The sequence below is a fragment of the Schistocerca piceifrons genome, chromosome 6 (assembly GCF_021461385.2).
Source record: "Schistocerca piceifrons isolate TAMUIC-IGC-003096 chromosome 6, iqSchPice1.1, whole genome shotgun sequence".
NCBI lineage: Eukaryota > Metazoa > Arthropoda > Insecta > Orthoptera > Acrididae > Schistocerca > Schistocerca piceifrons.
The window spans coordinates 353672802-353695601 of NC_060143.1; positions in this window are offsets into that span (position 1 = coordinate 353672802).

Sequence of the window (22800 nt, forward strand, 5' to 3'; positions counted from 1 at the left end):
ATTTTGGAACACGTATTGTGTTCGAGTATAATGACTTTTCTGGAGACTAGAAATCTACTCTGTAGGAACCAGCATGGGTTTCGAAAAAGACGGTCATGTGAAACCCAGCTCGCGCTATTCGTCCACGAGACTCAGAGGGCCATAGACACGGGTTCACAGGTAGATGCCGTGTTTCTTGACTTCCGCAAGGCGTTCGATACAGTTCCCCACAGTCGTTTAATGAACAAAGTAAGAGCATATGGACCGTCAGACCAATTGTGTGATTGGATTGAGGAGTTCCTAGATAACCGGGCGCAGCATGTCATTCTCAATGGAGAGAAGTCTTCCGAAGTAAGAGTGATTTCAGGTGTGCCGCAGGGGAGTGTCATAGGACCGTTGCTATTCAAAAGATACATAAATGACCTTGTGGATGACATCGGAAGTTCACTGAGGCTTTTTGCAGATGATGCTGTGGTGTATCGAGAGGTTGTAGCAATGGAAAATTGTACTGAAATGCAGGAGGATCTGCAGCGAATTGACGCATGGTGCAGGGAATGGCAATTGAATCTCAATGTAGACAAGTGTAATGTGCTGCGAATACACAGAAAGATAGATCCTTTATCATTTAGATACAAAATAGCAGGTCGGCAACTGGAAGCAGTTAATACCATAAATTATCTGGGAGTACGCATTAGGAGTGATTTAAAATGGAATGATCATATAATGTTGATCGTCGGTAAAGCAGATGCCAGACTGAGATTCATTGGAAGAATCCTAAGCAAATGCAATCCGAAAACAAAGGAAGTAGGTTACAGTACGCTTGTTCGCCCACTGCTTGAATACTGCTCAGCAGTATGGGATCCATACCAGATAGGGTTGATAGAAGATATAGAGAAGATACAACGGAGAGCAGCGCGCTTCGTTACAGGCTCATTTAGTAATCGCGAAAGCGTTACGGAGATGATAGATAAACTCCAGTGGAAGACTCTGCAGGAGAGACGCTCAGTAGCTCGGTAGGGGCTTTTGTCAAAGTTTCGAGAACATACCTTCACCGAAGAGTCAAGCAGTATATTGCTCCCTCCTACGTATATCTCGCGAAGAGACCATGAGGATAAAATCACAGAGATTAGAGCCCACACAGAGGCACACCGACAATCCTTCTTTCCACGAACAATACGAGACTGGAATAGAAGGGAGAACCGACAGAGGTACTCAAGGTACCGTCCGCCACACACCGTCAGGTGGTTTGCGGAGTATGGATGTAGATGTAGAAGTGTAACCTCCCCACAAAAAATTTGTATATATAATAATAATATCATGATTCTAATTTTTGTATAACCTCAGAACAAATTTGGTTCCCATTTATAACCTCCCAACAGAAATTCATTCACATTTAACCTCCACACACAATTTGTTTCCCATTTCATGTAAGCTCGAAACAGAAAAATTCCTAAACCTCGTAATAAAAATAAATTCAGTAACCTGTTAAATTTTGGACGACAGCAGTACTGCGTCATGGCCCTGTAACATCATTCTGAATAAACAGCAAAAATTCTTACCTCAATAAAGTCGCCAACCATCTACTCTTACAATAACTTTTTCCGGCACAGCTCTGTGCAATGCTGGCCGATAGATTTGTCATTTATGAAAGGAAGCAACTGATTTTTCTTTTGCAACAATCGGAATGATCATGGATTGGAGAAATTAGTAAATTCTTTAAATTGAAATGAATGCTTGTAAAAAAAAATTACATTATATGACAAAGATTATTATTAGGACATTTTTGAAAGATTTACATGGGAGTTCAGATACATTACTAGATATGCGCGAGGCTGCTTCTTACCTTATACAATAATACTCAGGCTCCGGCATCGCTGCACCACGACCGGCCAGCCAACACGATACACCAGACCAGAGCGGAGCAGACTCCAGACCAGACAAGCGCAGACTAGCCAGACTAGCAACAAGTTACTGTTACAGCTACACAGTACCTACTGAGTCAACACTGCTCTCTGGTCAGCGATTCTATTATACCTTGCATATCGCAGGTAGCGCATGAGCAATATATCGAAATTACATCTGCTCGGACCTCTTACATAACATTACATCTGCTCGGACCTCTTACAGACTAACATGTGATTACATTTTCACGCAGTTTGGGTGGATAGATCCTGAGAACTCAGTACCTAGAAGAACCACCTACGGCCGTAATAACGACCTTGATACGCCTGGGCATTCAGTGAAACAGATCTTGAATGGTGTGTACAGGTACAGCTGCCCATGCAGCTTCCTCACGATATCACGGTTAATCAAGAGTAGTGACCGGCGTATTGTGACGAGCCAGTTGCTCGGCCACCATTGACCAGACGTTTTCATTTGGTGAGAGATCTGGAGAATGTGCTGGCCAGGGCAGCAGTCGAACATTTTCTGTGTCCATAAAGGCCAGTACAAGACCTGCAACATACGGCTGTGCATTATCCCGCTGAAATGTAGGGCTTCGCAGGGATCGAATGAAGGGTAGAGCCACAGGTCGTAACACACCTGAAATGTAACGTACACTGTTCGAAGTACCGTCAATGCGAACGAAGGTGACCGAGACGAGTAACCAATGGCACCCCATACAATCACGCCGGTTGATACACCAGTATGCGATGACGAATACCTGCTTCCAATGTGCGTTCACTGCGATGTCGCCAAACACGGATGCGACCATCATGATCCTGTAAACAGAACCTGGATTCATCCGAAAACATGACGTTTTGCCATTCGTGCACCCAGGTTCGTCGCTGAGTACACCATCACAGGCAGTCCTGTCTGTGATGCCGCATCAAGTGTAACTGCAGCCATGGTCTACTAGCTGATAGACCATGCTGCTGCAAACGTCGTCGAACTGTTCCTGCAGATGGTTGTTGTCTTGCAAACGTCCCCATCTGTTTACTCGGCGATCGAGACGTGGCTGTACGGTCCGTTACAGCCATGCCGATAAGAAGCATGTCATCTCGACTGCTAGTGATACGAGGCCGTTGGGATCCAGCACGACGTTCCGTATTACACTCCTGAACCCACCGATTCCGTATTCTGCTAACAGTCATTGGATCTCGACCAACACGAGCAGCATTGTCGCGATACGGTAAACCACAATCCCGATAGGCTACAATCCGACCTTTATCAAAGTGGGAAACGTTATGGTACGCATTTCTCCTCCTTACACGAGGCGTCACAACAACGTTTCACCAGGCAACGCCGGTCATCTGCTGTTTGTGTATGAGAAATCGGTTGGAAACTTTCCTAATGTCAGCACGTTGTAGGTGTCACCACCGGCGCCTACCTTCCTTCGGTTAAATTTCGCGCCTGTATTACGTCATCTTCATGGTGCTGCAATTTCAATGGCCAATAGTGTATATTTCCTACTGGTAACCTACAATGAGAAGTAGCAATGGTAATGTCTACAAATTCTATCATTATTCGTTTTACAGATATAAATGAATGCGTACCTAATAGGATGACCACTCTCAACGGTATAACAGTAATAGGGAAGAGTAACATTTTAAAGAAATGTTCTGGTCTAGATTTTCAGCACGTCGCATCCATATGTTTCCCTGCCTGCACTGAAGCAGTACTGCTCGCCAAGGTCAATCTGTCTCGAACTTCGTCTGTTACATAATTTCAGATACCTTGATCATGAACGGACCATTGAGCACTGAAGGAGGAAATTTGGAAAGGACGGCGAAGACTAAATTTGTGATACAGACTATCAAAGGCGTTTGCTGCAGTTCACCAGAAACCTAAATGGCAAATGATGTCAAGAAAACACAGAAAAATTTAAGACTACTTAAAGAAAACCGTGTCAGGGTATCCAGATGTTCCTCAGGCACGTTACGAGTACATTTTTTTCAAATCAGTATCTTTACTTAAATATGAAGGTCTTTCAAAGTGTTTTCAGACTTTATTCTGCGCCCTGATTACTAAGAAGATTTAGGTCTTGTCGACACCGCATGTTAAATGTAATTGTGACTATTTGGAAGAAACGATGTATATCACATGGCTTTTTTTATTCCTAGTACCTAAATGACGTTGGGCGTTGACATAGATGAAAAGGTGTAGTAAAAGGGTGGAAAATAAATTAGTGAAAGCACTTATAAGCGACAGAGAGAGTGTGCAGCAGACAAAAATAAATAGACTATGAGCGAAAACCGTAGACGCAATGAAATGAAGGAAGCAGAATAAATGTTTCATGATTGGAGTAATCTCTCTAACGGAACCAATTTAAAAGGGTGAATTTAACAAATATACAGCTCTTCACGGAGAGGTTGCTCTTTCCGTAATATTTCGTTATGTACATGCTTCTAATACACTATATCCCCATTTAAGGCAGTTGGCCAAAGATATCCTTTACCACAGCGTTATAAGGTAACCACGTTATATCGAAATTGAAATGTGAAATGACAAACTACGCATGGGAAATTTGGAGAAGAAGATTTTTGCAATATTATGACATACCATGTGTTCTACAGTATTTAAATTTAATGAGCATTTGAAGTAAAACACGTAAAAATACTGCCACATACAGCAATCAGATATATTTCACTAATGCGCTGCCCAAACATTGACACTACAGCAGTTTGACATAATATACTGTTTCGGACTGCTGAATATAAAATACACTAAAAAATACGCAGCTGTTTACAAAACAGTCTAAAAGTTGCAGTAGGTTCAGTTTTCATTGTTTTAAAGATATCAGTCACTATTATTGGTGGGTCGTTTCACGCATAGTTCCACGTTCACAAGATGCGACTACTGCATGTGGTAACGTTCACTTTGTCTCTGTGTCTATATAAATCACACAATTATACGTTGTTTATATTTCGCAATTTATCCAGTGTTTCACATGTACTGGAAATATCATCTTTGCAATCTTCTTCTTCTTCTTCCTCATTGTAATTTTCGTTTGCTTGATCACTCTAATTTTATATAGAATCAATAAGGTCTTTGTCTCCTAAGAGATCTGAATTCGTTTTATTGTTGACTTGGATTATTAACCGTTGTCAGGTAGCAGTAACTCTGTTCACTAAGCCACAGTGTTAACCGTGAGGCATGCATTCAGTTTTCCGCCAGCGACAGTCCTGATATAGTAATAATGATAATAATAATAATAATAATAATAATAATAATAATAAAACAAATCCAAGGTTAATTTATGTACTCTTATCACTTTCGGTTATTGTTTAGAGTGTTAAAAGATTTCAAATGTAAATGATACTAAAGATACACTTCATGGGGACTGTAATAAGACTTTTACAACATGTTACATTAGAATCTGTGTATCTGCAGCATACACCTATATCGATAACGTAATTAACACTTCAATGCAAGCGAAGTATTTGAAATTATTGAGAATAAATTGCACTCATCTTCCGACAAAAGAATGACAGATGGCATGTTACTGCATGCAAAGGTAAAACAGGCTGCAGTCATGCTGAGTAAGTAAGCAAAAAAATATTTAAAAAATCCTCTTTCCTTATATATACATAAACGTTTTATATGTATATTCTAGTCTGAGAAACTGCTCCAAAGATTTTGGTACGGTTTTGGAATTCCTGGGACCAATCTCTGGCCAGTATCACTATCGATAGCAGTAAAAAATCATTAAAATTCTCTGTGCACAGGATGGATAACGTGAAAGTCGACGAAACGGTGAATTTCGACATCTTTCACTACTTTCCGCTTGCATTTGAATTCCTCATTTGTTTGTTCCAGTCTCAGACTACTTCTTTATCTTCCTGGTTTCATCGATTCCAGTTCCAGTTCGTCCTCGTGTGCAACTCTGTGGATTCATACGTGTCCTTCACGCATCGAAAAGTACTGTGACACACCGATTTTTGTTTGTTCGATAGATGATGTAATCGTGCCAATACTGACTGTCCCTATTCACATCTCTGTTCCACTGAGTAATCAAAATAACAATAAAAAAAATCAAAAAGAAATCATCTTAAGATGTAGTATTCTCTTATAACTTCATGCTACGTTAACATCTAATGTTGACGACGGTTCGTCTTAGTCTTCTCTTAAACTTCTTTCGATAAGCTGACAGTCCACCTTGTTTTAAGATATTGGCCTTTCACAAACGTACCACGCTTTACACGGTAAAATTTATCTTACGCTCGACTCTTCCATTCATTCCGGTATAAATCTACTACGCTCCTCTGTTCTTACGTTACGTTCTGTGTCTGATACACATCTCGAAGACACTCTACCGTACCTAGTTCTAAACACAAAAATACTCCTCAGTTTCATAATGCGAGATAGTAGAAAACAAGGTTTCTGGGAACAAAGAGAAGAAAGACAGACCTATACCTCACCATAGTCCTGACTAACTTGTTTACAAGCAATTATCTTAGTATATTATATCTACCATTTCTTAACAATTGACTAAGGTTTCTACTCTGCATTATTATACAATATTCTTACATATCACGTTATAGCTGCCCTCTAACAACCAAAACCATGCCGTTTACAAACTTGAAGCTCAGTGCAACTTTGGAACATTTATCAATTCTGCATCACTTGTAAATAAATTACTACCACTATTAAAGTGCCACCTGTCGTACATCTATAAAATTATCGTAGCACTAAACGTGATCATATCTGTTACAATGTAGACGGAAAGTTAAATAACTTTGGCCCCGCTAACAGTTAAAAGAAACACCAATAATCACTTTAAATACTATATTATAGAAAGACAGTTTAAGAAGAAATACATATTATATGATCAAAAGTGTGTGGACGATGATGAGATCCCGTACTCCGAGGAGCGAATGGGACGATGCGGAAAACTCGTGTGTAATTTGGAATTGACCACCAGATGTCATAAGAAAAGACTGTGTTTGTGTGAAAGGACGCAGCGTATTGTGTTGTCAGTAGAGAAGTAGTAACAGCACAATGTGTCCGTCACGAGAGCTCAGTGACTTCCAACGTGGACGAGTCAACTGCATCAACTACACCGCCGTTAAGCTTCAGCACGTGTCCAGCTGAGTTTTCTAACTTTCGACATCAACAGTTGAAATGAGCTCAATTTATTGTTCATCTTCGCTTCGTTATGATTTTCTGCTTTAACCAGTGCTATTGGAAATGGAAATGCCGTGTGGCTAGGGCCTCCCGTCGGGTAGACCGTTCGCCTTGTGCAAATCTTTCGAGTTGACGCCACTTCGGCGTCTTGCGTGTCGCTGGGGATGAAATGATGATGATAAGGACAACACACCACCCAGCCCCTGAGTGGAGAAAATCTCCGACCCAGCCGGGAATCGAACCCGGGCCGTTAGGTATGACATTCCGTCGCTCTGACCACTTACCTACCAAGGGCGGTCAGTGCTATTGATGTGTCCCTGTTAATCATCATCTAAAGTTTGTTCTATCTTCTGACGAAGTGGAATATGGCGAAGGAAACCATTTCTCGCACTTCGCTTTCTCTTTAAAACTTTCAATTCGTAACCACTTCTGATTTATGTTTCCATTCCAGTTAAATCTGTAGAACTGCCGACTAACTGTGCACGGTACCACCGGAAAGACTGATTTGCTCCCTGAGTCCAGTTGGCGCTAGGTGTCATTATATAGTTTTCTGTAATGACCTCCCCTACCCCTATGCCAGAATAGTCTTAACAACTGGGTCTAATTATCCCTGCAAGTAATAACGATAATAACGACGTCTAGTAAACTTTGTTATCAGGGTAGTAGTTTCCTAAGCCACGCCAGAAATCCAGGATGAATGGGTGACAGTATTAAAAGTTCTGAGATCGCAGGTTCGAATCCTGCCTCGGGCATGGATGTGTGTGATGTCCTTAGGTTGGTCAGGTTTAAGTACTTCTAAGTTCTAGGGGACTGATGATCACGGAAGTTAAGTCCCATAGAACTCAGAACCATTTGAACTACTTTTATCCCTGCAAGTAAGAACGACGTCTGGTAAGCTTTGTTATCAGGGTAGTAGTTTCCTGAGCCACGCCAGAAATTCAGGATGAACGGGTGACAGTATTAAAAGTTCTTTTCAAGATTGCTGCAGAGACAAATATTTTGTTCGTTCACGTTTGAAGGGAGAGTTTCCAATGACAGACATATTTTGTGTTTCTATTATTTTCTCAGCTTCATGAAGTCCTTAACGTCCGATGTGTTTTTATTGCACCAAACGCTGAAAATTAAAAACCAAGACTTAACTGCTAATGCGAATGTAGATTACAGTTGAATATTGCCGATAAGTAAGCACTAACATCAGCAAATCTCATCGTCTTCGGTTTCAGTCTCTGACCATGGCTCATGTTCTGAAACTTTAGTTCTGACGTGCTGTAATGTTATTCAAACGCTTTTCTATTTCATATTATAACTCATCCAATAACGCACATTCAAGTGAGTGACCTTAACACTGTATCATGTTTTGTGTCCAGATTGAAATACTGATATTGTGGAGGAGTGTACACAGCTGTGACATTTTCTGAACTTCGAGACCATGCGGTGGGCCGAAACTCAGAACCACATAATTGCCTTTGGCAGGTATAACTCTGGTATTGGGAGCTATTAAGTTTGTTTGTCGCTCTGAGTTGTTAATATCAGTTAGAAACACACCTTCCAAAACGCATTTTAACAGGTTTTAATTCCAATCTGAAACATTCTATAAGCAAGTCAGTTCATCAATAAGTGGCTAACCAATACATAGTAAAAGATTCACTCCGAGACCTCTAGGTGGTGTATTTCCTGTGACGAATACTGTAAATAGCTTGAATCTGAGTTTGGATGGAAACAGAAGGCTTTGGGGCATTCAGTACAAACTCGTAAGAGTTAGTGCACAAAAATCTCATTCCGCTGATACCTCAGTGCTGTTCATAATTCTAGCAATCGTTCCGGGTCGTACGAGAGAAAAGGAACTCCTAAAGAGACTAACACACGATTCAATTTGTTACTGTTGCGAATCCAAATGTCAAGTTTCGAATATGTGGAGGACGTCTTCTCGGATGTGTCAGATAATTATTGGTTGTGGGGTTGAAGCAGACGGGAGAATGTTTCATGGCCAGTTAGAAATTTCAATTGACGGCTATCTCTCTGTTTCTGTTAGAAACCTCATTACCTCCTTTCTCTTAATGTTAGTTGATGGGAAAATATTTTGGCAACAATGGTTCTGACTACATTAACTTCCTAGAATAAGCATAACAATGTGGACAGGAAAGGGTAAACATGAACTGGAAAGTGAAGTCGTATGCGTATTTACAGTAATAAATTTCCATTTGCGAAGAATTTGACGGTAGAAGATTTATACAACCACTTTTTAGAGTGCGTTGATTGAATATTTCGGGTTAATAACTACTCTTTTGTTGCTTAAATGCGATTGTTACTTCACCATCAATATACATATCAGATTAACAACCTGATATGTTTATTTTCAAAGGAAACTACAAAATTTATTGACAAAGAGCGCATTAATGACACAATTCCAGTAATAAAACAAAAACTGCGCAAATAATATGTTAAGAAATTATTAGCTCTGGTGTTGTTAACACTTTAGAGGAGCCTACCAAAGGAGACATCGTCACTTTTTATACTTATACATGCTATAGGTTTGTATATTTTCACTATCTAAAAATGTATTTAATCGACAGTTGCTCCTGGTTAATTTATTGAGAGTAGTTCCAACTTTGGTCTATTCATTTTAATTGCCGCATTTAATCGTCCAATGCAGATCGTAAAACAGAAAATTAATTCTCGAAACTAACATAACACGTTATTGAGATGATGTTCATCAGGTCATGTTTATGATTTGTAGGTTATATGTTGTTGGCAGCGGATAAAACGTTTATTCTGTACACGTCAGTAAAATACCAACAGTTGTTAAAATAAATGAATGAAAGGGAATAATTTCAGTCAGTGAAACAAGAATGAAAATCAGGCGAGTCTTATTTTCCGTGAAATAGAAAAGCGTTTGAATAACATTACAGCACGTCAGAACTAAAGTTTCAAAACATGAGCCACGGTCAGAGACTGAAACCGAAGAAGATGAGATTTGCTGATGTTAGTGCTTACTTATCGGCAATATTCAACTGTAATCTACTTTCTCATTAGCAGTTAAGTCTTGGTTTTTAATTTTCAGCGTTTGGTGCTATAAAAACACATCGGACGTTAAGGACTTCATGAAGCTGAGAAGAAATAGAAACACAAAATATGTCTGTCATTGGGATATCTCCCTTCAAACGTGAACGAACAAAATATTTTTCTCTGCAGCAATCTTGAAAAGAACTTTTAATACTGTCACCCATTCATCCTGAATTTCTGGCGTGGCTCAGGAAACCACTACCCTGATAACAAAGCTTACCAGACGTCGTTCTTACTTGCAGGGATAAAAGTGGTTCAAATGGTTCTGAGTTCTATGGGACTTAACTTCCGTGGTCATCAGTCCCTAGAACTTAGAACTACTTAAACCTAACCAACCTAAGGACATCACACACATCCATGCCCGAGGCAGGATTCGAACCTGCGACCTCAGATCTTAAGTCCCATAATTCTTAGAGCCATGTAAAGCCCTTTTTTTTTTTTTTTTTTTTTTTTTTTGCGGTCACCGGACTTCCAAGTAGTAATACCTCTTGTTCATCGTCTTTGTGTGTTGTTTGTGAAGTGGAACGTCCGGCGCCTACCTGTAAATAATGTCCATGGATTCGATCAGGTGAATAACTTTGGTGTTTGTCTTTTACAAGAATATAAGACATGTGACATCTATAAATTCGGAAATTCATGAATAGCTGCATGAAAATTTTGGTATAGTGTTGACTTCATACAAATTGATCATGAGACGTACTGTGTTTCTGCTAAAATACATGGTTGTGTTACGTTAAACAGAATATTACTGAGATTCTGTCAGTACTGTTGATATAAGTAACGCTAATAGCGAACTGAAAACTGTCAGTGTGCTAAATTTTCCCCCAGAGCTAGACAACAAGGACTTGGTACAGGAGCTTTTTAATTATCGACGGCTAAAACGCACCGAATTCGAAAAATGGTCTAATAGATACAATATTCAGTGCTACAACGGGATTATATCTGTAAGAATGTTTGTTTCGTCTGATATCCCGTCCCCCATTGTCGTATGCGGTTGTAAGGCACACACAATATATGCTGGAGTAACTCCCACATTTCACGTGTGCAGTGAACCAAGACATTTTCGAGAAAACTGCCCATGGTGCATGATATTCTAGGAAATAACCTGCAAGAGTAGACTAGATCTGAAGCACAAGAAATGATTCCTGGAAACACTGCAACGGGCAACGCCGAAAATACCCACACGGGGATGATTGAATAAAATGATTCAAATGGCTCTGAGCACTATGGGATTTAACTGCTGAGGTCATCAGTCCCCTAGAACTTAGAACTACTTAAACCTAACTAACCTAAGGACATCACACACATCCATGCCCTAGGCAGGATTCGAACCTGCGACGGTAGCGGTCGTGCGGTACCAGACTGTAGCGCCTAGAACCAAATCATTGAATTGTTCCCTAGTTTAGTTGAAAAGGAATTCTCCTCCTTGAACAAGAGACTAGCAACGAAAGAAGTACACAAGAAATCAGACAACGATCAAACGGGTGAACCGTTTAGACGTCAGCTATCGTTCAGGAAAATAGCTACAGAATCCATGAATTCCAAATCATTAGCAAGAAAAAGACACATGAATGGCATATTAATCCTTTCTTGGAAACTTGTGGTAAGTTCCTATGGACGAAACTGCTGAGGTCATCGGTCCCTAGGCTTATACAATACTTGGGAGCCGCTTGCACCATCACACCATCAGACCACGCGGCTGCTAGAAACGGCTATTAGAAAAGGGAAGTAGGAGCTCAGAATATGACCTCGAAGAAAAATCGACACGTATAAGAATGAAAGACACCTAACGTTGCAGCAATATAAGATGGATCCGAGATTGGGGAAACTCACACGAACGCAGACGTTCTTCAGTCCCGACAGTCATGTCTCCTCAGCTGTGTACCTCAGGAAAGTGAAAACCAAAAATGCAGGAAACAACACGCCAATCAAAAACATGGGAAGAGGCGAGTGAAGCCACAATATCTGGAACTGGAACAAGTAAACGTGGAATTAAAGTAGTAGATTGTACTGAAACAGCTTTCAGTATCACCACACGATCTGCGAAACACAAAGCTGAGGCATTAGAGGGAAGTATTAGCAACCAGAAGACTATTAAATCACAATGTATTGAGAAGCTACCGACGTTAAAAGCCAAGCTAGCTCTGAATGCGGGACGTCGGAAAGATAAGAAAGATGAGAAAAGGAAATGATTAGAAAGGAGAAACACAAAGTGAACCTACTGGAAACGAATCCGGACACAGCAATTAAATATTGGAAAATTAAGGAACATGAAAACCGACAAATAGTTGCCAGAACAATAGGGGGCTGCTTTACTCTAGTCACGCTAAATATCTGGAATAATAAGTGAACGAAAAAGGAAAAGATGAGGATTCTGGGGAGTTTCGCAATAGGTTTCTACCAGTGACGTAGACAATGCAATCCTTCAATAAGTAGCTTGAGAAGAGATGAATCTGCAATAGCAATACCGTGTGCACAGTATTCGCTCTAGCAGCAGCGGTTGTTGCGGTACAACCAGAATTGGGCCGGTATTAGAGAACCTAGAAAAGCAACCAAACGGACGCGTTATCAAAGCCACACTTAACAAAAAACAATATTGAACCTTTATACTCCATCACGAATAAATAACACGTCAGAAGAGGAAAAATTTTTAGTGAAATATCCCGCGCTTTATGATACACATAAAGGGTGACATAATAATGGGGGAGCTATTGTATTCTAAGACTGTCAGACACAACAGCATCAACACCTAATTGTGGCCCCTTACTTCACATCATTGGAGGACTAAAACTCACAGACGTCATGGATTGATTAGTCATCACGCGATCCGTCTATAAGTACTTATTTACATCGTTAGCTTCGACACTGGACAGATTTGATGTCCTAACAGGAATATATATACAGGACTATTAGTGCTGCCATCTTTTCGGAAAAGCATGCAGTTGTCATTAAAATAAAAGATTTACCCTGCCGAGCGTAATGGGAAAAGTGTACTGGTAGTAAAACTGCAACCTGCTCACCACTGAGTGGGCAGAAGCAGAATTCCGCAAATGTTATATCTAACATCATTTCTTCGAAAGCTGTACTTTCGTAGCGTTCTTGAATAGTGTGATAATCTGGTGAAACCCGGAATTCGTAGCCGGCCGCCGGTGGCCGAGCAGTTCTAGGCACTTCAGTCTGGAACCGCGCGACCGCTACGGTCGCAGGTTAGAATCCTGCCTCGGGCATGGATGTGTGTGATGTTCTTAGGTTAGTTAGGTTTAAGTAGTTCTAAGTTCTAGCGGACTGATGACCTGAGATGTTAAGTCCCATAGTGCTCAGAGTCATTTTTTGAACCGGAATTCGTAAACTGCTCACAAACTTTGCGTATAGTATCAGTGACACTAGCAGGTAAACTATCGAATTCAGTTGTATGATTGTTCGAAAACTCCAAGAAAAAATGGATAACGCAGAAATTCGATGTAACGAATTGAATTAATTCAAAAAGAAAATCATAGAACTACAGGAAAAAGAACTCGAAGGACAATTAATCATCTGTGTCTTCATTTAAAAAAGGACAATTAATCACTTGCAAAGACAAGGGCACGTTCCAGTTTGCTGAGCAACAGTCACACAATAATTTTTAATTGAACATACCGCCATTTGACTGTATTGTTCTTTACTTAACTACGACCCAGGTTTCGGCTTTTTATGCCATTTTCGATTGAAGGTTATGTCGTTTACACATACTACAGGGCATCAAGCTCAAAATTGGCCATAAATTAAGAAAAATATTCGCTTTCCACAAAAGCCAGATGTAAAATCATATGGCATTTTGTGGCGAGGGGATATTTTTCTTAATTTATTGTTAATGACATAAACTTCACTCGAAGGTGGCATAAAAGGCCTAAACCTGGGTTGTAATTAAATAAAGAACAATACAGTCGAATGGCGGTGTGTTCATTTAGAAAAGGACAATCAGTTGCTTGCAAAGATAGGGGGCACGTTCCAGACGAACAATGGAGCACCTACCCTATCAGTACAGAAAAAAACAGAGCAAAGATATATCGGAATTCTAACGTTCTCCGACGCCAACGATACTACTAATATGGGAGATATCAATGACCATATCCGGAGAATGTTCAGAATAAAAACCATCGGATCCAAACAAGACAGCACGTTTGCTGAAGAACTGCACGATTTCTTTCACCAATGTAGATCACTACGTTCATAGGGCCCACATCCAAAGAGGAAATTGAAGACATTATAAAGCACTTACCACGAAACATGCATACCACATGAATTTTACAAAGTCTTTTGGTCAGTTATCAAAGCGGAATTCACGGAGCTCATGAAAGTGAATTAAAGATGGGTCAAACATATTCAGCAAATGAATCAGGTATTACAATCCATTTCCCCGAAACTTAGAAACCAAGAGTAACTGATTACAGGCCAATGATTCTGTTACGTAGAGACGGAAAACCAATGGCGCGCATAGTATCCGCAAGACTAAAAGGGACTGTTACAGAAGCAATGGGGCCTGGCCAGATGTGTAGTGTTCTCAACAAGAAGGCCATTGATGGACTCTGTTCTCTGAGAGACACGATCATCTTCCTCTGGATGTACCAAACGGAAACATAGGACTGCAGAACATCGTCCTAAAAAATATCTCCGAAAGTCAGTCGCCAATATCTTGTGAATGTGATGCAATACTATAACTTCTCACAGATCACAATAGACCTACTACTACAAGGCTGAAATGCAATGGTCTCCAAAATTCAAATAAACGAACACTTCATGTGAGAGTTTCCAGTTCAGCGCTCGGTCTGGCGGGGATACTCGTTACCCATGCTATAATTTATAATTTCCTTGGAACCAATGATCCACTCATTCACCAGCAAAATCTGTCGAATAAATGTTGGTGCACGAAGGATCTCCGTTAAAACTTATGCCCGCGAGATAACAATTGTAATCATGCAGCATCAAGACTTTGGCAAGATATTAGAAATAAAGTATTCTTCTGACCAAGCAGCAGAGCAACACTAAACACCAACAAAACCCGACTCCTATGGCTGAATAAAACATCACAACTCACTACACACCCCTTCACAGAAGGGGACGAAATGGAAGTGCGCGGTTTTAAACTGAAGAAGAGCAACTGGTTGATCATAATTCCAAATCAATGTTGGAGAGAGTAAGAGGCACCTTAACAGCGTACATCACTAGTAACTTAAATATTATTCTGTCATATATGTCCTGTATAAGTAAAATAATAGCATCAGAGCAAAAAAGTATTGCTCAAAATAGGAATGATTCACAAAGGTTCACCTGCAAAGGGATGCTGTTCTTTGTATCTAGAGACTAGTTAACAAAACCGTTTAATGAAAGTGGATTAGCCTTAATAGAGTGTGATAAAAAATGCGCAGCCCTCATACTTAAAAATCTTACAAAATCCTTGAACCAACCAGAAAGTCAGTCGGTTTTATTGAAACAGCTTCAAGCTGTTTACAATATTCGTCACAGGAAATACACCACCTAGAGGTCTCGGAGCGAATCTTTTACTGTGTATTGGACAGCAAGTCATTGCTGAACTGACTTGCTTATAGCATGTTTCACACTGGAACTAAAATCTGTTAAAATGCCTTTTGGAAGGTGTGTTTCTAACCGAAATTAACAACGTTAAGCGACAAACAAACTTGATAGCTCACAATACAAGAGATATGCCTGCCAAAGACAATTGTGTGGTTCTGAGTTTCGACCCTCCATGGCCTTGAAGTTCAGAAAATGTCACAGCTGTGTACACTCCTCCACAACATCAATATATCAAACTGGACACGAAACCTGATATAGTGGAAAAGTCATCCTCTTGAATGTGCTCTATAGGATGTGTGTTAGTACAACAGTGTTTTCAAGAGAGTTTGCGAGTAGTAGACGGTTTTGATGTGGATTATGGGTCATGACTGAGTGGTGCTGTCAGGAGGATATTGCCTATTAAGGACATTCTGCTGTGATCCGGTAGACTGTTTTAATCAGTGACCAAGGTTCATTGCACTGTTTTCTTTGTGTAAGAAAGAGAAATGGTACCAAAAGCAACTGCTGGAAAGTATTGTGTAGCATTTCCCAGCATCTTTATATATATATTTCAGTATGGTTTACAGAAGACTTTGTGTAGAGTTCTAAAGACAATGCTATAGAAAGGAGCAGTTCAGTCGTGATATCATCTGCATTGAATTAAATGGAACTCATCCCGCCGGAATTAGATACGTAGTTTTAGTGCATGTGTCTCATATTTTTAGTATTTCGCATATATATATTTCACCAATTCCTGCATATCATAAAGTCTGCCGCTGAAAAATGTTTGTGTCCACCTTAGAGATTATAGTAGGTGACATTGCAGAACATAACTTCAGTAGAGATCGATGTCTATGCAGTGCAATCCAAAGCTAAGGAGTGCCTTTTTGTGGTTTCGTACAAGTACTACTACGGTGTGGCTTGACTTACTAGGTGTAAAGGGTGAAGGCGTTATTTTGTCTTTATTTCTGCTTATTTCATCTTGAGAAAGTTATTGGGCATCAAGTCATTTGTCCCTCATAAGGTGTAGGTCACTTTATTTTGTATTTAATTTAATTTTACATTCTGTTTCTCTTAACTTTACGTTTCCGCCACACAACATCACATTACTTTTCCTTCTCTTTTTGTTTTGGCTGCCTCGATGAGGGCGTGAAGGATTCTGATGCGATGTCACCTCTTGGGGGTGATGTTACTTTACCTGCATCTGCAACTGTTTTTTATTTTATATGTTTATATCACGGACGTATCCGTTCTCCACTGCATCACCTTTTCACTGAGCTAATGGGACAGCTCTGTCACAGCGCAGAGTTCACGCTACCTGTTCTAGGCCATACAGCACGCCGTGATAGATTTTGCTAGATACACTTTTGGGTTGAACTCAGATGAGGAATCACACGCCGACCGCCAAATCTGGTATTTTTTCTCCAACCAGTAGATGGTAATTCTAGGCAGACAGTTTTTCTCCTTTATCTGTTGCTGGTACCACTTATCTGTGGACACGAATACTGTATATATTTTCAGCACGTCGCAGGTAGCCCGCTCGGCAATGAAGGCTACGTCCTTCCTACCGCATATTGACATAATGGAACGCTACAATTACCAACAAATGTTACAATCATTCTCCATTATAATCTCGAGATATGGTGTCTCATATACCAGAGAGGCGCAATGTAATTTTAGGACCATGTCTTAAACTTGTGGAGAATATTCTACCTCTTTCTCTGGACAAAGTGTGTTTGGTACTAACACAGGTAAGGTGGATGAAGCATAATGGAACACTTTATGGCATCTGAAAATGTGACTGTTCATTATGTTTCTCATAGTTTTCGCAGTGAGTGACGTGAGTGCTGTGGGATTGTAGAGGGTGGCAGTCATAGCTTATTTCCCTAAATTCTGAGACGCTATAATTGTCTGTGTACTCAAGTCTTCTATTGTATGTTTCCAAAAGTCATTGTTTCAACGATTCTTATAAATCTTTCTACATTCAGTAATAAATAGCGTCCGCGTCTCATCCTCTCATCGCTGTCCCGGTTAAGGTAGTCGGGATTGTTACCTTTGTGAACACCAGTCATAACAAATGGTTTGACAATTGCAGTGGACACACGGAGGACTCAAAGGTGAAACGACGTTAGAGAGACACACAATGCTTTTTCCAGAAATGCATCTGTGGGATATTCGATAATGTTTTTGAAATTGGTACCGCCATGGATCTTGCGCCGAAGAGCCTTGAAGCCTTGATTTTAAGCCATTTACCTGTGACTTAAGTATCCTGCATAAGATTGCTATGAAATGCCTCTCAGTTCCTTGTCTTGGCTTCTTTTACCATACTTCTTTTGGAAATTTGTTGTAAAACTTCATCCAATGACTGATTAGCACAATATTCTCTCAATGCGTAATTTTTTGCCGAAATAACTCACATTCGATGTTTTACAAAGTTCGGAAATTAAATAAGTTTGTAGAATGGATGAAAGGTCGTTTTCACATCGTACTTGCAGAATACCCTAGCAAATCTTTGGACAGGCTGGTCCCGCGTTGGGTACGAACGCCGAAATGCTGCTCTAAGTCTTCTGCCTTTTTCTTTGTTTCCTTGGTCCTGAATACGAGTTTTATATGTTCTTCTGAGTATCCGTACCTGTGGAATGTTTCACGTACATGCTGCAAGTAGAAGTGCAGGCAGTCTGTGTTGATTATATTCCTTACCGTAAAATTGTTGGAATGAAATACTGGGCTGAATAAAAAAGGAACTTCCAAAACCGTTCTGTGCTATTGTCCTAGAAGAGAAATGGGAAATCATTCAAAGGCATATTTATCTAGCGTGGTGGTGAACAAATGTAACAGTAAAATTATGAATTTCGGAACTGACGACCCCCTTAGTTGATGTCTTGTTCACTCTATGGCAAACATCAGATATGGTGCTGAACTTCCATACTTCGACCTTTCTATATACCATCCTAAACAGTGTTAATTTAATCACAAGGTAGGCAAATTTCCACTCCCGTTTCATTAATAAACAGTTCAGTTTTAAAGTAGAATCTGATTTATGCTTCGGCGAATCTAAAATGTAGGTTTGCGTCTTCGGAATTTATCGGTTGAAAGACAGTGATCTTCAATATTTCTTCAGATAAAAGACAGAGGGTTTTACGGAAATTAACCACCTACCACTGTACTCGACCCAGGAGGTCATGCCGTGGGTAAAGTATATGGAAGAGGTAAGCAGTCATGTAAAACTTGTTGCTTATAAGGGCAATGGTACGTGGATTTTTCTTTGGAAAATCAAGACCGATTACAAACATTTACTTTAGTAGATGTTTAGTGGTTTCTTAATGAAGGACGTGTTATTCGATAGCTCTCCGTTACTAATGGGGGTACAACTTGCAGATTCAAATACATATTCTTTAAAGATGATGTCAATAACTTAATGTATAAACAAACAAACCAAGTTGATCAATTTAATCTAAAATGAAGGGGTGAGAAATCCAACAATTTTATTCGAAAAACGGAATAAAAAAGCCATTGTTGACGCAGTATTTTCAGTTTTTGTATTGAACGACAGTTCTTTGAACGATATGAATTTTGTTAGTTTCTTCTCTTAGATTCAAAACAGGTCCCCCCCCCCCCCCCCCAAAAATAATAAGGCTAGCACCGTTGTACCTATGCACCCCTGCAGGGTGAATATAAACGCCAAATTTTTATTTTTTTATGTTATAAAACTTGAGCTAGGTCTCAGATCTCATTATATGTTTAAAGCTGTACGCAAGAACTAAACTACCGATTGTTATTTTTATACTTGTTTTTAAATTTATAAATTTTCTTCTGTTGAAATTAAAAACTTTACATTCACCCCATTTTACGGTACACTGAACAATGTGGGATTTCTCCGTGGCGCTGCACTGGTTGGCGGTCACTTTCTGCGTTCAGTCCGAGACCCGTGTCGAGCTTCTTGCTATATACCGAGTGTCTGACTTATATGCCGTTTTGGCAATCAGAATGTGCAGACAAGATAAGCGATCGTACTATTCCACTAAAAGACACTGACAGTTGAGGAATATGGCGTCAGGTCCGGAAAGTCCACAGTAGATCTCATATTCGCTGTGAGGCACTTGTAGGAACACAGCTATAATGTGGGAGAGGTTTCGTGACGATGTTACTGGTTTTAAAGTTAGGAGACAGTTCTGTACCCACAACTGCGGTTAGCGAGGTGGTAACGAGGGGTTTCGGGGGCTGGCTCCCTTCGACTTTCCTTAGACACTTTCTGGTGTGTTCACTAGTCGCTTTTGTGATGGCTTGAGCTCTGCTGATAATATTTTCAGCGAGGCGTCTGAATGTCTGTGCACGATTGGCAGAGCAGTCTTCGTCAAGAGCCGCAATAACAGAATGCGATTGTGTCGGACGCTGGACTCTGTAGCGAATGCGACGTTCTAACACATCTCAAAAGTATTCCATTTGGTTGACGGCAGGAATCCGGATGGGCAAGTCCATTTGATGAATCTTCTTGTTCGAAAACCTAGCCTCACAGATGCTACATTATTCTCATGCTGATACAGTTATCGTCTACAAACAGTGCCTCTACTAATAAAGATGTGGCATAAAGTAATGTAAGAGGATAGCGACCATTCTAGTAAATATTTGTAGATCTGTAGTTAAGCGGGTAGTTCACAGAGAAAGTCATACAGCAAATTAAAAACAGATTTATCAACAACAAAACATGCATGACCTGTTTCGGAATTATTTTCGTCTTCAGAAGTCCAAATGCAAAGTTAGCAGAAGGACAAGCAGTTACCAACCGTGTGGTGAACATGAGTAGTCGGTCATCTCATGATGCGGACACATCTGGTAACGCTCTTGTCCTTGTGGCACTGTTGCATTTGGATTTCTGAAGATGGAAATAATTTCGAAACGCATCATGGATACTTTGTGATCAATAAAGTTATTCTTCACTTGCTTTATGACTTTTTATGTGACCTAGTCATCTTAACTACAGATGTGCGCATAGTTCCTCTATTGTACACAATGATGTAATATAAACTCATATTCTTCCGCATGTAGCAGATTCTTAAGCTCAATTAGGAGACCATATCCTGACATTGAAAAACATGACTACATCGAAACACCATCAACTCTGTAATACACATGATGGCAGGCAACGTGCTTCAGATATTCGGCAAATCAAAACTCTGCCTTAGAGCTGCTGCCAAAGGCTCAAGCATGCTTCGTCTCTGCAAATCACATATTTTGGTCATCCCTTGCCGGTGTCGTCGCTCTTTGCAGCACCTCAGGCATCGAGTAGCATTGTCTACTGAAGGTTGTGGCTTTTGAGGAGCTGCTCGGGCGCTGTAAACCGTGATCTTCAACTCCCAAATCTCGCATATTAGGGTAGCTTGACCTCTGTTATCACGCTGGAGTGGCCTACACTGATTTCATGCGAGTGGTTCAAATGGCTCTGAGCACTATGGGACTTAACTACTGAGGTCATCAGTCCCCTAGAACTTAGAACTACTTAAACCTAACTAACCTAAGGACAACACACACATCCATGCCCGAGGCAGGATTCTAACCTGCGACCGTAGCGGTCGCGCGGCTCCAGACTGTAGCGCCTAGAACCGCTCGGCCACTGTGGCTGGCTTTCACGCGAGTCGTTACAACCACCCTCAGCGATGTCCGATGATGCCTGTCCAGCAGTTCATGACGTCCGCCTGGTTTTTCCGTAGCTGTGATTGTTCCTTCGGGTATGCACTTAATCTCATCACCAAACAGCCCACCTGGGCAGCTTTACAATGTGAATACAGCAGTGCCTGCGTTTTTAAGAAGTACTATGCTGTGTTCCTTTGGACATGTAACCATGTCTGAAGGAACGTTGTATCGTACTTTTTAATGACATAGACTCTGGCATTCCATATTTATTCTCCAATACCAGGCACTCGACTCTCAATAAAAATGTACTTGCTGGACGGGAATATTAGTAACGTATGAGTGCAGGTGGTTTCACATGGACGTCTTTATAAGGAAGGCCCTGGTTCGTACACGGACAGCCGAAGCCCTACATTCCCGCTTCGCGCCTCGAGCGACTAGGTTGTACTGTTAGTTCCGCCTCTACCGTGGCGCTGCGTGTTTTCCTCGTGTCCGTTTAGTGTCGTGTTGGTCTCCGTGCGCGTCTCATGTCTCGTTGTCGGCTAGTGTTTGGTGTTCGTCCGGCCCTTCGTGTTGCGGCGCTGTCTCACGCCGTGATGTCCACCATCATTCCCACGAAAATTCCGCGTGCAGGTACTGTCAGCTTCACCTTTGACTAATCCACGCCCGTTTCTTTGGAGATACATGACTGGTTAGTTGATACAATAAAAGTCACTACTGATCACGTGCATACTGCATATTTTGACAGCGAATTATATGAGTTTTTCGTTAAGTTTCTTGACCCACTCCAGGTTGATAGGACACTTTCTCGTCACGCTCCTCAGGTACCCTTTACTCACCGTGATGGATCCACTACTATGGCTCTCTTGGCAAATGCAGAAGTGCTATATACGAATTTCCGGGTGTTTAACTTTCCGCCCGAGGTAGACAACTGTTTTCTGAGGCCAGTTTTGCATCCTTATGGTGAAATACGTCTTATTCGAAAGGAACGCTGGTCTGCTCAGCACCGCTTACAGGTTTATAGTGGTATTCGCTCGGTGGAAATGCTGGTCAAAAAATATATTCCTTCTCATCTACAGGTATGTGGTTATAGGGTCCATATTGCGTACAGTGGCTAAGAAGAAACATGTTATTATTGTAATCAAACTGGTAATTTCCGTACTAAGTGTCCGCAATGTGTGGTGGTAACAAAACCTACATACGAACAGCATAAAAAATTGACTATAGCTCATTTTCTTCCCTAGGTATCTTAGACTGAATCGCTTCTTGTTACTGAGGGGCACAGTGATCCGTTGATCGACAACGCTCGTGATTTTCCACCACTGTCCTTGGGTCGGGATATTGATGCCGTTAATTCCGATGTGCCCGCCATGATGTTTCATAACAAGCGTCGCCGAACACAGGATGATGCGGCAGATGAACCTTTCCAATTGGCTCACCATTCCGATGGGCCTCCAGTAAAGTACTCCCTTTGTCAATCTGAAATCGTGGATGAGGACGCCACAGGTGCTTTTA